At 33.1% G+C, this 17,789-nt stretch overlaps 1 non-coding gene across 1 annotated transcript; it reads left to right on the forward strand.

Moving 5' to 3' along the window:
• Window positions 1-17,126: 17,126 nt before the first annotated feature.
• Trnat-ggu (transfer RNA threonine (anticodon GGU)) lies at window positions 17,127-17,198 on the forward strand. The gene has a single exon. It is a non-coding gene; the product is annotated as a tRNA-Thr (tRNA).
• The last annotated feature ends 591 nt before the right edge of the window (window positions 17,199-17,789 follow it).

The raw sequence follows: 17,789 nt of genomic DNA on the forward strand, positions 1-17,789 counted from the left end.
GATGTTTAAATAATAAGGTCAAAACGGCAACTAAACCTTACGGTTCTTACAAAATTTTATATAAAGAGTGTAAGCATTTTTCATGTTGAATTTGAATGTGCATAAAATCTGATTTCTATGCTTAAATGAATTATTTGCTTTCCTTGTAGAATTGTACAATCACTTTCTTCAACCAAAACAGACAGATACAGATAAAGCAAAATGTCAAACTTTAGAGGTTAACAGTATGCGGTGTGCATATTAAGTAATTACATATTGTATAGCTAATTTCGCTTTTCATAGCATGTGACATGAAAAACTATTTGAAATCTTTTACAAATTTTACAAAGCTGAAACAAAATCAGCAAGCGGTATATACAGTTACAACAGTAATTTATTACAGAAGTTGATTTTGTTAAATACCATAACGTTAAATATTTCAGGGTACAGAAATGTCAAATTTTTGTCATTGCCAAAATTGTGTTGTTAGATTTTGTTAGAAATGTCTCATGCCGAGACTGTTCTGTCAGACTTGCGCTGATTTCAAAATGTAATATTCATGGAAATTGAAATACCTCTTTGTATACACATACAAAGTTACATAACACTAATTACAACACAAAACGACAAAAAGTCTGTCATATTATATTCTCTGTCAAACTGTATGATAAATTCGTTCCTCGAATCGGCTTTACTATAATGCTGATTGATAGCTCTTGCAAAATGAAGAAATCGGAAAGCGCTATTGATCGATGTTCCGAGAGAAAACATTGAAGTCACAATTTCCTTGCTATTAATTATTTATATACTGACAAAGCAGCTTTTCAGAATATGTTGTCATTAAATAATGGCTTGGTTCGTAGTCTATGTTTTGTGAGATCCAGATGAAAACAACTGTCAGAATGAGTCGGGTGGAGACGCTTATTCTATTTAACAGAAAACAACCAACAGCCTGAACAGGTATATCCTTTATGTTAATATTATGTTAGTATAATGACTGATAAATGTTTTATAATAAGCCATTATTATTATTATTATTCAACCTCCAGCAGTGAATTTATATGTCATAACAATATTACTTCGTGTAAAATTTAAGACTTAAATAGTTGATTAAATGAGCTATTGCTGGATTTCATCCAAGTAAGCATAGAATCGTTAGCGATTATCGCATTTCAGTTTGATTGAGATGTAAAATCTTTAGACCTTGAAAAAACGAAATTAGCCTCGGGCTTCGCCAACCTCATATCGACCTCTCTAAAGGGCAATAACTGTATGAAAATATTAAATTCCACATATACAATGTATGTATCCTACAGTCTGAGAAAGGAAAGTTTTCGCGTATTATTTTGAAACAACAAAATTAATTAGTTTCACAAGAATGTTGAGACCTGATACTTATGGAGCCAGCCTGGCTGTTCTGTTCATCGGAAAATGCATTGCAGTTTTGTTGTACTGTATTATATATTTGCATGCTTTAGAGACGTTGTTAGTTGTTTTGAATTTTATCATTGATTTTTAATTATTTGATAACTGATAAATCTTACTACTGAAGAGTTTAATCGAATTCAATCAGAAAATAGTTAGATAATAAATCAACTCAGTTTAATTGAGCAAGAGTATGATGGTAATACATTTCGCTCTTTTGATTGTGTTTGTAATTAAGCGTCTTTACGAGAGTAATAAAATATTTAATTCAAGATAAATGGCTAGAATGGTTTTTAATGATATCTGCTATAATTTGTATTAAAAACTTGAAGTATTACAAAGTTTTAATGTATGTAAAAATGTACGTGTTGTGTTGATTTTTAAAATGCAGCCAAACCTAGGAAATAAAGAAAAGAAATAGACTAAATATGAAAAAGGAAAATAAAATGATAAAAAATAAATAATTATCCTCGAAGTTAGAAATGAATTGATTAATGACAAAATTTAAGCACAGCAATACTTGTTGATACGACAACTCACAGATATGTTTCAAGATTCAAGTTTATTGGCATAATCAGCAAAACACAATTTGCCTTTGGCCATTTACAAATAATAAACAAGAAATATGGCAAAGACAATAAGCACAGCAACATATTACAAATAGAAAATATACAGTTCAGTTTAAGAAACAGTCATAACTTCCAGAGTGCTATTACGAATTTCAAAAGCTTCTTTAATAAAACGACACAAATTATACAATGTTTTTTTATTTGTAGACGACATTAAAGTATTAAATTTATTAATCGTTGGCCATGATATGTGAGTCAGGTATTTTCTACGGATTTGCAAGTATTTTGTACAGCATAATAAAAAATGATATTCAGTTTCTGTGACATTCGCATTACACATTTTACATAATCTGTCAGTTCTATCAATCCCTCTAAATCTACCCATTTCAATTTCTAATCTATGTGAGCTTAATCTTAAGCGAGACAGCTCAATCCGAAGTGAATCATTTTCAATTTTATCCAGGTAATGTTCGTAACCGAATGAACTTTTAAATTTCTTATAACAGTCTAATTTAGAGCAATTATTAAGTGAACCATTCCAGTCCTGAATATATTGATCTCTTAATCTTCTTTTTATCATAGGAAAATAATTAAAATCTTTGTTGAAATTATTCAAAAGATGTGAAAAACCCAAATGGTCAATAATAGAATTAATACGACTTGCCCAGCAAGTTCCAACAATATTATTACACTGGTCAGTATACATATTATATAATGATGAATTGTCAGATTTCATTATCTTTAACCAAAATTTAATAGACCTCTCCTTTGCTATAATAGATAGTGGGAATCTCCCCAGTTCACCATAGACAGCATTATTTGGTGTTTGTGTACGTACACCTAATATATATTTACAAAATCTCAGGTGAATTCTATCTACTTCAGTATAATTGTATACACCCCAAATTTCAGAACCATATAAAAGAATAGGTGCAACCATTGTATCAAACATCTGCAGTTTTAATTTAACAGTCATATTTACACGATCAAATAATGAAAGAAGATTGTGATAAGCCCTCAAGGCTTGGTCGGACAAAGTTTTAACAGCTCCTAACAAATTGCCAGTATAAGAAAATTTCACACCTAAATAAATAAAATGATCAACAATTTCAACCTTTTCGTCGTTAATGCAGAAATCGATATCATGATGAGTCTTCCTCTTCTGAAATATACAAACTTTCGTTTTATTTACATTAATTTTAAGTCCCCATTTTGAAGAGTACTCGTAAATTTTATTGATCTGTGCTTGAAGACTATTTGGATCAGTTGTAAACAATACGATATCATCAGCAAACAAAATTAGGTGCATTGATAATAACTCAAGATCTTTATCTGTCATAGCATTGAGGTCTAAGTTGTCTACAATATCATTGATGAACAATATAAATAGCAGGGGGGACAATGGTTCTCCTTGCTTTAGACCCAATGTAACATCAAAAAACTCTGACATAGACATACTTGAAGACAATTTAACACAACATTTTACAACACTATATATACTCTTAATCATATTTAACATTTTACAGCTTATTCCAGAATTTACTAATTTCACCCAGAGTGCATCCCTTATAACAGTGTCAAATGCCCTTTGGTAGTCAATGAATATACACCATAATTTAGCCTGTTTAGATAATATCTTTTGGATTATTGAATGCAATAGAAAAGCAGCGTCAGCCGTAGATCGATTATCACGAAACCCATACTGTGAATCTATATAAACATTTTCGTTTTCACACAACTTATTGATCCTATTTCTTAACAACAGTGAGAAAATTTTAGCAGTAACATTTACTATGGTTATACCCCTGTAATTCGAAGGAATATTTACATCACCTTTCTTATATACAGGTACAATTATACCCTTAGACCAAGATTCTGGGTATATTCCAGATTCATAAATTTTATTAAATATTAAACATAAGTGAGGTGAAATGAAATCTTTGGCATCTATAAAAAAGTCAGCTACATTATTTTCAATGTCAGAACTTTTATTTCGATTCAATAAAGTTATAGTTTTTTTTTATTTCATCAACCGTAATAGGAGCATCAAGTGTTTCAACATTTATATCAGGTTCAGGCGAAATAAAATCGAACCCTACATTATCATCATAATTCGGTGTGTTATACATCGTTGAAAAATATTGTTCAAAATCGTCTAACTTCACTTCACTTGATTTGGGACCATTTTTATTAAATTTCTTAATGTACTTCCAAAATTTACGAGGAGAATTTTTGCTAAGATCAGACAATTTCAAATTTTTCCTTATTAAAAAATTTAGCTTTCGCATGACGTTTTATTTTAGCATATTGACTTCTGCATTTTAAAAATGCATTTTTATTCTCGGCACAGTTATCTAAATTTAGTACACGCTTGGCTTGCATAAACGTCTCCTTCGCTGCACGACAATTTTAGTCAAACCAAGGTGACTTCTTTTTTACAATCGGTTTATTAGAAAATCGTCTCCCAAAACTTTGACAGGAAATATCTTGCACTAAATTGGAAAAGGTATACATACAGCTATCAATATCAATTTCACCTAAATCCAACCTGTTTGTAATATCAGTAAACAGATGAGATTTGCTTTGAAGAATATTCAAAAATTTATCCTTCTCAGCTGTGTTCCATATGATTTTTTCATGAGATTCAAAATTATTGATATTTCTTAATGAAATATTATAATTCAGAGAAAACGATATGGGACAATGATCCGAAAATTCCATAATATCCATTACACACATGTTAGAGACATATTTAAAATTTTCACAATTTGTAATTAAATAATCAACTGTACTGGACACAGGTTTGTTCCTCAATATAGAATGAAAAGTGCAATAGCCAGGTTCACGCCGCCCATTCAATATTGATAGATTATTTTCTTTACAAAGCGTTAACAGTTTTAATCCAAAAGGATTAATCTGATTGTCATGATTGACCCTAACGGGTAACTGAATAGAGTGACCCATATTTTCCGGTAAATTGACATAGCGATCTAAATGTATGTCAGATATATAGTCTGGCTGTTCACCCGTCCGTGCGTTGAGATCACCAAGCCAGTACACATCACCACGGTCACTATATTTCCTAATTTCAGCATTAAGGTATTCAAAAAAATCAAATTCAAACAAAATAGAGTTAACATTTCTGTACAGAGCTGAATCTTCAGGCGGAATGTAACATGTACACAAATATACATCATTATCGGAATTTAAAAATTCTTTTTTAAGTTTAATCCATATAATACCCTTATTATTAACATCTACAAGTTCTAAGGCATTACGGTAAATTTCTTTATAATAGAATAAAACTCCACCACTAAAGCGTTTTGCCCTACTGTTTGTTTTCGGTCTAGGACAATCAAAATAGTCATACCCATCAATTTGTACATTGGATAGATTTGAATTCCAAAATTCAGTAAAAAGAAGTATATCATAATCAGAAACAAAATTCAAAAAGTCACAATCATCCAATTTTGACTTAATACCCTGGACGTTCCATAAAAGAAAAGATAACTGTTTCTGTGAGTTATCCTAACTAGATGTTTCATATCCAGCACGTGCTACAGTATCAACAGTGAACATTTTCTCACCAATGAACAGTTTATCGTACGACAATTTTGCCGTTTTACCGTTTTTTTTTGCAGCAACAAGAGTGGGGATAAGTTTCTTACGTTTCTCTTGGATGGCCTTGGGAAACTGATCCCCGACGCGGACGGAAGGATCAGTTACATTTTTGTTAGCATCAAAGACACACTGTTTAACTAGCAGTTTATCTTGATGGTAATTAAATTTTACGACAACAGGCCGGGTTTTCCCATGAATGAAGCTTCCAATACGATGGGCTCGGTCAATCTTAATTCTCTCCCTTGCCTCAGTGATTTTCAAGTTTGTCGTGAGATAATTCAATATTTTTGTGGCACAGTTCTCGTTTTTACGTTCCTCGGACGAGGTGGCCTCAGAGATCCCGAAGAACAATAAGTTGTCCCTCATGGACCGAGATTGTAAATCAACGAGCTCATCTGTGAGGGAAGAGTTATTTTTCTTCAGGTGTTCACAGTCACTTGTAAGTTTCTTAATGCGATCTCGTTCCTCCTTCAGGACAGTATCAATGTTATTCTGTTTCATTTTAATTTCATCGCATATTTGCGAATCCACTGATCGACTGGCCTCCAGTTCCACCAATTTACTATTGTTTTCGCGAACAGACGACTCAAGCGAAGTGACCCTACTTTCTACTAATGCCATTTTCTGTGACATATTTGTCAATTGTTTCTCAATAGAGTCAAGTTTCACTAATCGGTTTTCAAGTTTTTCAAGTTTATCAATCACTAACCGTTGAAACTCAGCAGTAGGTGAAGAAGGCTGTTGAGCCACAGGTTGGGAGGGGAATGGCTGGGCCAGTGACTGTGTCAGTGGCGATGAAGGATTCATTTGATTTGCAAACTGGGAAGGAGTGTAGTAAGGGTAAGGTACACCATTTGGCATCACATTCTGTGGAGACGCCATAGCTGACAAATAACTATTATCGCTCTGAACTAGACGTTTAGCGGGAGTATCGCACACCGTATTTGGCGAAGATTGTGATTTTTTCCGTTTCTTTGCTCCTTTGTTCTTTGATCCCATTCGAACTTTTTGACACAAAAGTCTACATTAGTCTACAAATAGTAAGGCCCCAAGGCAAATAATGTTTCTTACACTGACGAAAAAATGTCATATACCTAGTGAGCGAAGATCACATAATCCGATAAAATCCATTGTTTCACACAAAATTTGTAATAACGTTAAAATCCTTTGTTTTATTCGTTTTATACTATGCTTACGTTACAGCACAACTCATTCTCTACAATTCCATATAAAATCCACTAAAACAAACAACATTAAAGCACCGAAAACGTAATTTTTTTAAGAGCTCAAAACAACGTGACCTATCGATACTTTGCCATAACACTTCCAGTATGCAAGTATACTGAGATTAAATTTCGACGCCAGTAATCACGTTTAACCCAACTTGTCCATCTTTTAATTTGGACGGTACCATTAACTATTAAAAGGGGTGCTTACCAAAAAGATACTGACTGAATGGCGAACAGTGCAGACCATGATCAGACTGCACGGATTTGCAGGCTAATATTGATCAGCACTGGTCGCAAAGGCAGAATCACTTGCCGCCAGCAGGCCAAGAGTTAAACGCCCCGCTGCTGGATTTCCATCTAACTATTCAAATGCGATGGACTGTTGTGTTCTTCTTCATGAATATGTATGTGTTTATGTTACATTTATGCATTCCTTTGGGTTAATATATACATTGTGTTTAGCTGTTATGCACATGTATACATTTACACGTACTCCTAATTCCATCAGGATTTTAGTATTGGTACCTGCGTTCTATGAATACGACTTTCCTTGTTTGACTTTTGTTCTCGTTTCGTAATAATTTGTGTCACTTTTCAACGACATAAAGGGTGATTGTTTTGCAAGATAAGAATATTTTACTCGTTTCATTTGTGGATGGAAATAACCGGCAAAGCGGTAACATTTTAGGCGGTAATGCGTTTTCTGCAAGTTATACATAAACAGTTACCCGAGAGCAGAACTTAAAACTCAGCAAATCAACTGACTGTCTATCAGAACATCCATCTACAAAGCGTTTGAATCGGTTACCTATAAAACAGAAAATGAAATCTTCGCAGAGTTCGTAAATTTCTATTTACTAAAGTGGGCCATCAACGGAAAAATGATCGACAGTTTAAACAATTAACAGACTAATGGAAATTAAATTTACTTTCACCGTATGTTTACTTTTGCAATTATGTGATTTACATAATTTACAGACAATACCGATCCAATCCATACCTACTGTTAAACCTTTATCAAGTGCATGTTGTGCTTACTTTACCTTAAGCTAACATTCTCGCTGAAAAAAAATGCTGTTTTTGACTGGTTAAGTTGAAAAAATGTAGTTCTTTTGCCAATTCTAGCTGCTCAGATTAAGTATTCCCCTCTCAGTTACAAAAAAAATTAACATTGAAACTTTATATTGTATGAAGGGCAAAACACTAATTTAAAAAAAAAAAAAAAAAAAAAAAAAAAAAAAAAAAAAAAAACAACGGTAAATGCAAATTTTGATTGAATACTTTAAATTTTTAATGTAACATTCAAAATTATTTTCTTGTTTTGATTTCATGCTGTAAATGAAAATATTCGTTTAAAACATTGAATTGCATATTTTTTAATGTGTTAGCTTGAAACTTGTGTAAGTATAATTTGTTTTTCTCATTAGCTACAGTTTGATTTTCAATTAACACCGAAAGATAGGAGGTGTATGTTAACAACAGAATATAGCAAAATATTATCTTATGTGTAGCTTCCTCGCTTGGCGCTCAGCATTAAGAGGATAGTGCTAGGACTGGTCAGCCCGGTGTCAGTATAATGTGACTGGGTGGGGTATCATGCCACGTGTCTACGGCGTGATATTCCAGTGAGGCAGCACGATAAAGTTGGGCATTGTGCTCACCGCTACAAGAAGACACCGTCGTTTATATGACTGAAAAATTGTTGAAAAAGACGTCAAACCCGAACACACACACACACACACACACACACACACACATAAGATAATGACGGAAAGTGTAGAAACTTAAATAATTTGTTTTAAAAAGTAAATTCAGTTTAAAATGGACAAACTCCTGATTTCAAATCAATATATTCAGAAATAATTTTAGCAGTTAACTGAAAGTGAACCAGTATTACGTTCTTGTAATAATACTTTATTCATTACAAATTAGCTAGTGATTAACAGCCAAATTACTTATGACAGTTTTTAAAAATATGGACAGAACATCCAACACATCCTGATGAAATTAATTGCACCAACTTGTAACGTATGTTGAAATGATTTACGCTGTCGACTATTGTATTACAGAATCTGTTGCCAAGTAACGTTCCAAGGCGATGCCCCTTCTTTATACATTCATGTTTATTTTGTCCGTGTATGTCGTTTTACTTCGTCTATGTAAATTGTACTGATCGTCTACGCAGTCATGCACTGCTGCACTGGGACCAGATCAGAAAGAAAATGCATCCGTACATGCTATACTCTACCACTAGGTATAATATTATAAGAACCATGGTCATGAACGGGAAAGTGCACTAAGCCAGTCGTACATTTCTCACCTAAAACGCGCAGTTCGATGAATGGGCATGTTGAACAGAAAAAAAAAAAACGTGCGTGAAATTCCCTAATGAACATCCGGTCTAGATGGTCACAGCGGTGTGTACATACTAGTATTAGGCGAAAGATAAATTACCACTTGTTCAATATCCATAGTACACATTTACCGAACAGTGCGTTTTAGGTATGAAATGCGCGATTGAAATGGGAGAGTATATTTTCCCGTCTTATATTATACATAAGGATAGGGTATAACATGTACGGAGACATTTTCTTTCTGATCTGGTGCCAGTGCACTGTTGTAGGGATTTGTTGTGGCCAGGGTGCATTCTTTGAACCTGGCTATTCCTGTAAGATTTTTGTCCTTTATTTTTTCAATTTGTGAGGATTTTATGCCAGATAAAACTTTCATAATTAAATAGTCTGAAAAACATTTCGTTCAAAAGTGTAATTTACAGAACGTTAACAGTTGTCATCGTGGCTTCGATCGACATTGAAAAATTCCTTGCAAATGGTGACAAACGTGCTTTTGAGATTACATGTTTTCTCCATAATTACAAATGAGTCCTAGTTACAGATGTGAACCCAACACTGAATAACTTGTATCTGGTTGCAAACTGTATCACTGATTTACAAAACACTATGTTATAGATTTTGTAGCATGCGCGCATCCAGCGCAGTATTTGTATGTTGTCAAATATAAAAAAAAACAAGGAGACGTAAACGATTTCTCTACTGTAATGTTGACGAAAACATAAATATGTGGAGTTTCTCTGTAATATTAAATATTCAGACAATGTGACTGCTGCATAACGGAAGATATATTACCGCTAGTACCAATTTATCGAACTGCGCTTTCTAAGTGAGAAATGCGCGATTGAAATTGGTTAATGCATTTTCCCGTTCATGACCATGATTCTTAAAGTATATCTAGGGTTAGGGTATGACATGTACTGTGGCATTTACTTTCTGTTCTGGCGGCAGTGGATACGGTTTGTATGAAATGATTTCAAAACTAAAAGGATCTATGGAGCTGTAATTGTTACATTAGTTGGGTATTAGGCTACATTTCCTTTTACATTAACAGTGATATCGTAGATGTTTATGTCCGTTCCTGGACTGCTCCCAAGCAACCAATTCTACCATTAGTGTATGTGTTGTGTGTGCTACTTGAGTTGGTGTGTATATTTAATTTGCTGTGATAAAAGCTTTTAATTTCAAACAAAACGTGCTAGTTTGGTCTTTGATGTTTGAGTGGTGATAACACAACAAACTAGAATAATCAGAGAAACTCTTATATAAACCTGAATACACAGAACGTCTGTATTTCAAAACTTGAGTGGTTTACAGTGCTCGTTATATGTTACCATGTATATCTGATACTTTTTAATATTTTCACACCCATTTATAAAACGATTATCACAGCGACAGTGATGGAAATACCTACAATTCAAAAATTAAACTACATTTGTCTCTTTATTTCATTGTGATCATAATCTAGCCGACAAAGGGATGTCAGTCTCTTTCGGAGTGCATTTTCAACCCAAACAGATCTATCTATCTATCTATCTTCCGTAACCGTCGAATAAGAGAATACAGATTAGAGTTCTACAGATTAGTACAAATGGTACTAGATATCACACTTAAGCTGGTACCAGTAATCATGTTTCCTATATTTATTCATTTTCGTTTGCTAATAGCTTTGAAGTGTTTCTTTTGTCTTGTTAATTTCCCAGTAATTTCTATGGTCAATTATTGAATGTTTGTATTTGGAAACCTATCAATAACGTATGTTTTTCAGAAAGCAAGGTTCTATATAATGCTAAAACTCAGCTCATGTTGACAATAAACAATGAAAATTCAATAAACACGATATTCTATTATTAGAATTCAAAGAAGCTCTATGTTCTGTCCTAATTATAAATGAGCAAACGAAAACTGTTTATGAAACGGAGCTACTTATTAAGAAACGAAATATTTTTTTTCAAGTTCATGCGAAATGAACGGCAGATCTATGAATCGCGCCAGCGATTCATGTTTAATTTGCCGATCCTATTATGTCGTTCATTTCGCATGAACACTGAAAAAAAATCATTTCTCATATTTACATTATATTCCCCTCCCATATTTAAACATGGTGATATTTTGAATTGCACACATTTAGTTGCATTTAACATTAAAATCAGATTCCCGGCCATTCTGTTCACCAGACGGAACAACTGCGACATTATCTTAGGAACGTTCTCCCTGACTATACGCGGATTTCGTCAAAACAGCGGCCCGTTTTCACTAAGTAGCGCTGTCGTAACATTTGCGCCTTTCATTTTGCTATTCATACAAAATGAACGTCATTTTTTTCAATGGAAAAGAATAGGGCGAATGTAAATATTAAATATTGCTCGGTGCCTCTTTAAAAATGTTTAACAAAACATTGAAACAATATTAGCAACCAATATAAAATATAACAAGAATAGTTTGTTACAGTTGTCTATTAAATACGATAAAGTTAATTACTTCGAGCTACTGAAAGAAACATTTTATATGTTATAATTTTGTCATTGGCAGTACAATTTTGTCAGAATTTTTAAAAAAGCCTAATGTTATGCACTCTTTGCTTCCAAAGGATCTTTTTACAGATTTTATTTTGCAGTACTGCTATTATGGACAGAAGGCATTGCTCTTAAATTATGCGCAGTATTGTCAGTGGTTTTATGTTATAAAAAGGTCCCTTATTTCAATAACTGATAAAACTCCCTACAGATTCGAACAGAAAATATCAAATTCAAAGTTTTTTTGAGCAGACGTATGTTGTAGTGGTATTTCACTCCTTTGATCATGTTTGAAATACATATGAGAGAAATGAAATATTACATTCATAATAAATCTAGCTGCTAGAATTGATATAACTCTGTTGTGCTATATCTTTAATTAAGACGTAGTAATATTGTAAACTTTCAAAGCATGTAATAATATATCGCACAGCCTTATGTCTCGACTGTCTTTTGAAACATCGGAATTGATTTCCAGGACAATCTAAAACGGCTTCTTGGCAGAAGCCATAAATATCCATTTTCTGAAAAGGGCAATTTATTGAATGTACAGAATCGTGGAAGTTTACGTTCTTAGTTAAATTATCTGCAGTGGAGTGGTACAGACGACATAGATTTGATTCTACCTATTTTAATGCATTTAGTATTTGGCAGTTGTGCAAGTCAACACACTATCTGGCAAATGCTGTTTTATTGGATACTCTGAAAATATCTGTCCCTAAGGCAATTCTAGCTGATCAGGTTGAAGCTTTTCTTATACCCCCTCCACACGCCCCCGCCCTCCCACCCATCCCCCAACCAGAAGATTTTAAACCCACGTCAAAGACGCTTATTTATTCAACTGGCACGGAAAGCACATTTTAATAGTAAAGACGAGCAAAATTAATTGTTGCATAAATGAAATTTAAGTTAAAAGAGATAAATTACGCTGATTCTGTTAGGGTATGTGCGAAAATCAAATAATTTTCTATTCAAAAGCAATTAAGTGGATTTTATGCATATCTTGGATGTTAATGGTTCACTAACAATTTCTCTTTTTGCTGAACGTTCCAAGTCAGGCCCCATTGTGAAACTTTATGTGTATTTGGTTCTTGTTTACTATTTGTTTAACTTTGTCTTTGTATTTTGTATATGTTCAATGTATATATGCAGTCATACATACAGCACTGTAGGTTTTGGAAAGCTGCATTCTAGAACTTAGCTATCGGATCTTTATTATTGTTTTGTTGATCATGTTCCAAAAAGACAAAGCCCTTTTCATCATTAAATAGTCAACAAAGCATGTTTCCGAATATTTATCGCCATTTTATGAGAAGTCCCTGACATTAAAGTGACTAAACGAGAATCCGCAGCACTAGAACACATAAAAGCATAAAAAAGAAAACTTCATATTAGCTGAGGAATACATAATGGCAAATTGATTTCTTAAATGAGTTTGATAAAATGCAACAAAGAGGAAATTAGATGGCCTGAGGCATTGTACGTAGAAATGGAAAACAACAAATTAATTACTTGGGAACGTTTGAACGTTAACAGTAACCTGTGGCAATGTGTCACTGATTCTGATAATTTGATTTGAAATAGATTCATCGTTCTTTAAAGACACTGATTCTGGTATGCCTGGTATGTGGCCTATGGAGATGATAAGGTCTGCGTATTGGCGATAAGGGCCAATACACAAGTCGGGACCATTGGTAGACTTGCTTCTGTTTATCATAATAAGCTACTGTATAGCTACTGTGCAGTAAAGAAATTGCAGGTGATATTTCTCACCTTTATAGCAAATCAGTTCTCACCTTTATAACGAGTTTAGAAAGCTTGATTGAATTAGGGCTAAATAAACAAAGTGATAAGAAAAAAAACTGTGTTTTTATCTTATTTTTAATAAAGTAAGTTTTTTAACATTGCTGTTTTTTATTATCAAAAATATAAAAAATGCATTGAGGCACATAGCTTTTAGAAGTCATGAATTATTGTGTATTTTGAACAATAATAATCTTTATTGCTGGATTTTATTATACATAAAAGAACGTTAACATTATTTAGACAACACAAGAGGAATTAAGCATTTTTAATATATAACATCTTTCTGTCTATATGCCTTCTTTATCTATTAAAAATGCAACTGAACGCTTCTTTAATTTCTAATAAAATCCAGCAAATATTTTTTTTTCGTTTTTATTTTGTTACTTTTGATAAAAAGATCATAATCATTGAATAAACAAACTTGTAATTTCTCTTATTAAGTTTTGAATAATTATTTTTATAGTGAGAATTACTTTGTTATAAGAGTTATAATTTAATTGGCCAGGGTATTACTCAACATGACTGAGCAATCAAAATTAGTATCCTATCAATTAAAATAATTTTGTGTACATTCTGAAAAACAAGACTAAAAAAACAACAGCATTTCAATTAATAAAATGCAAAACACGGGAAATAACCAATGTACCTGTAGGCAATAAAATTTATGATTCTCTGACAATAATTAGGCTACATGTCAAGTCTACGGGGGTTTTATGGACCCTTATCAGACTGGACCAGACAGGATCTTGTATATTGGGGATTAAAAAGTCTGGTATTTTTTTTGGGGGTGGGGGGGGGGCACTCATACAGGAGATTTTCTTTGCCTTTAAACTCCATTCATAGTACAAGAAGCATATAAAGTCCGAAGGTTATGATTCTTAACAAATAAACTGTCTTTCTAAACCAGTAATTATTGACATGACGTGCTATATTACCTTTTACCATAACTATCAAAATAAATCCATGTTAAAGTTTTTCATTCATGACAAACTATAAGTGTCCAAATATCAGATGTTATGTTTAATCATACATAAGCTTGTCATGAAAAACTTTAACATGGATTTGCCACAGGTTACTCTCAAATAATTAATTTGTTGTTTTCCATTTCTAAGTACAATGCTTCATGCCATCTAATTTCCTCTTTGTTGCATTTTATCAAACTTACTCACTGTAGGCATGTTTGTAATTTTGGGATTGTTGACATTTTTGTTACAATGTATATGATTTTAATTGTTGGTAGGATGTGCCTTTATCGCCTACATTAAACATAAAGCTTCTTCTGGGCTTTATTCAGTGTGAGCGTCATTTGACAGAGTTTGCATATGCATTAACACCAGCAAAAAACTGTTGTCGGGGCACTAAGTAAAAGTATGTTCGTAAAAGCCAGGGTTTTATAAGCATGAAAACCAGAAAAAAATTACTCCTATAGTAATTCAATACAAACATATGACGCTATATTAGCATCAAAGCTGAATTTCTGTCACAATTCCTCAATATAAATTTATATCTGAAGTATTGATAAGCGAAAAATGAACATATTGGAAGATGCGAACGATATTTATTTTGATTAAGGTATACAAGACATGACTTAAAATTCTCAATTACAAAATTCTGATGTCGTGTACACCAGGATTTAATCGGAATCTTGTTCAAACAGGAATCACAGACAGAATGTGGCAAAATGGATTGGCATCTCACACGAGCATATAATTTATATCGCGTAATCAATTTCTTCTGCGTTATACAGTAAAATGTAAATACAGAATTTCATGACAAAATGTATGACAAAATGATAAGTAATCTTGGGACAGTTTAAACGGCATTAGGTTAAAAACTGTCACTTCTTACTTCTTACCTACTTCTAGCAATATTTTCAAGATATGAATACCTGACAACTTAATAAATACTTCATGCTTTAGATTAAATTAATTTAAAGTTTATAACATGTTTTTCAGTGGATTACTGAAATATGAGAGTGGAATATACTTTTCGTATTTTGTGTTTACGCGTAGTTCCGAACTGCACTTGCATGCGGATGAATACGAATTACAAAACATAAGGAATTCAAATAATGAGGACGAAACCGTACGAAGTTACAGCACGAGCATAATAGTGTTTTATAAAGATGTAACAACAACCTATATTTCATAAAATTATTATCTTACACTATGACAAAATGTTGCGCTGACAAAATGTTGTGCGGAAAATTACGCTAAAGAGAATTTATTTGTCGAAAAGACCAAAAGACATGAAATGAACAGAAGCATACAACATTACCTTTAAATTGAGGAGAGCACACGGCATTATCTCTAAGATCAAGAGGAGCACTTTAGCTTTTGAAATATGTTAGAGTCTTTGAAACAGTCAGTTTGAAATACTTTTTCCTGTCCTTTGGTCTTTTCGCAATTAGTTCATATGTAATCTTATATATACAATGAATATTTAAAACTAATTGTTGTGTTTTATATAACTTTTTTACAACAAATGATAAGAGATAAAAATGTAAACATCATTTACCACAGTAATTAATCATGGATAATCAATAACAAATCTGCAAACTTTCGAACAAAATTACCTCCTGTATATTATGTAATATTCGCTAGAATTTTATGTCATCTGTTAGAGATACACGAAATTCAAAACGCTCGTGATAACAATATTATCTCCAATAGTAAACATATCGAATACTAAAAACTATATTGTCTGTAATGTTGGTTATTAAATCGTGTAATCATAATAGCTCGAAACAATATGTTGTCTATCGAATCTTGAAGTCATTATAACTCGAAACAGTATGTTATCTATCGAATCGCGAAGTAAAAATAACTCGAAACAGTATATTGTCTATTAATTCCTATACAATATTTTGTTGTACGCTTTGGAGAGATAAAATAGTTACGGCAATAGATAATTTCGAAGTCAGAAAAGCATCGTAAAGAAAAATCCATATGACAAGAAATGTCGGATCTTTAATGTGTCGTTCATATATCTAAAATCCAATCTTTTACTAAAGGTACTATCTTCAAGAGATGTTATCTACGTTAATAGTTTTATTTGTGCTAACAATTCGCTCAGTATTGCCCTTTCCAAACCACTACGAGTCTAAAATGTGTTTTTGTGTGTATGAAGTGTTTGATGTCTCGTCACAATGTTTAATGAAACACCTCCTCGCGTTCATCTGAATCATTGTAAACACATTCTTTCTTTCAAAATGAGGTTATGACACAAGTCTTAATTTGACAAAATGGTATCATTTTACAGAATGACAACAAGTTAATAAATCTATAAAAGGTTTGTATGTTTAAAGCCTAATTATGTGTCACGGTATAGAACTTGAATATTTAAACGGGGAGAAAATGTGTAGGCGGCCGGATAGCTCAGTCGGTAGAGCATCGGAACGGTATTCCGAGCCCCCGAGTTTGAGTCCCGGTATGGCTGCACATTTTTCTCACCCTGTGACATTTGGCGCCCAACGTGGGGCCGTGACAGCATTACACTGGTTAGTCTCCGACACCTGTAATTGCTTATATATAAAGTACCCGCTGAAATTCGAGGACGAATTTCAAAATGGTGGGGAAATATGTCACGGTATAGAACTTGAATATTTAAACGGGGAGAAAATGTGTAGGCGGCCGGATAGCTCAGTCGGTAGAGCATCGGAACGGTATTCCGAGGCCCCGGGTTCGAGTCCCGGTCTGGCTGCACATTTTTCTCACCCTGTGACATATGTATTTACAGCCTCCCTTCAAAATCAATTTAAGTTGAATGTCTGCCTATCAATCAAATCTAGCAGACGACATATGTCTTCAGGACTTTCCAAGAAATACGTCTTACAATAACCTATGTTCTGTTTAACAGTAATAGTTATCCGTGATTCGTGACAAGCTCTCCACAATCACAAAAGTTGACAAGGTCCTAGATGAAATCAGAGCAATTAATGAATCGTGTATAGGTGAAATGTATGACAGAAAGTATCTGTGAATATATCAATTACATACAAAATATTAATTATAAAATGTCAGTGGTAGCGTTAGAACATATTCCCTGAGGTCAGCAGTGGTAAACGTATATACATGTAATATTATATCTTATCACATGTTTGACGTCGCGGAGTGTTATAAAGCTATTAAATAAAAATGATAATACACTAGTGTAATAAAGCTTTGACGTCGACGTCATTTATTGTATAAGCGACGTCGGTCAAATTGTCTTGTTTATGTAGTAAAAGAAAGTCGAATCTTTGATGTTTCGACAATAAAGGCTAACATGTGATAAAAAGAATATTACATTTGT

Source organism: Mercenaria mercenaria, chromosome 3 (assembly GCF_021730395.1).
Source record: "Mercenaria mercenaria strain notata chromosome 3, MADL_Memer_1, whole genome shotgun sequence".
NCBI classification, from domain to species: Eukaryota; Metazoa; Mollusca; class Bivalvia; order Venerida; family Veneridae; genus Mercenaria; species Mercenaria mercenaria.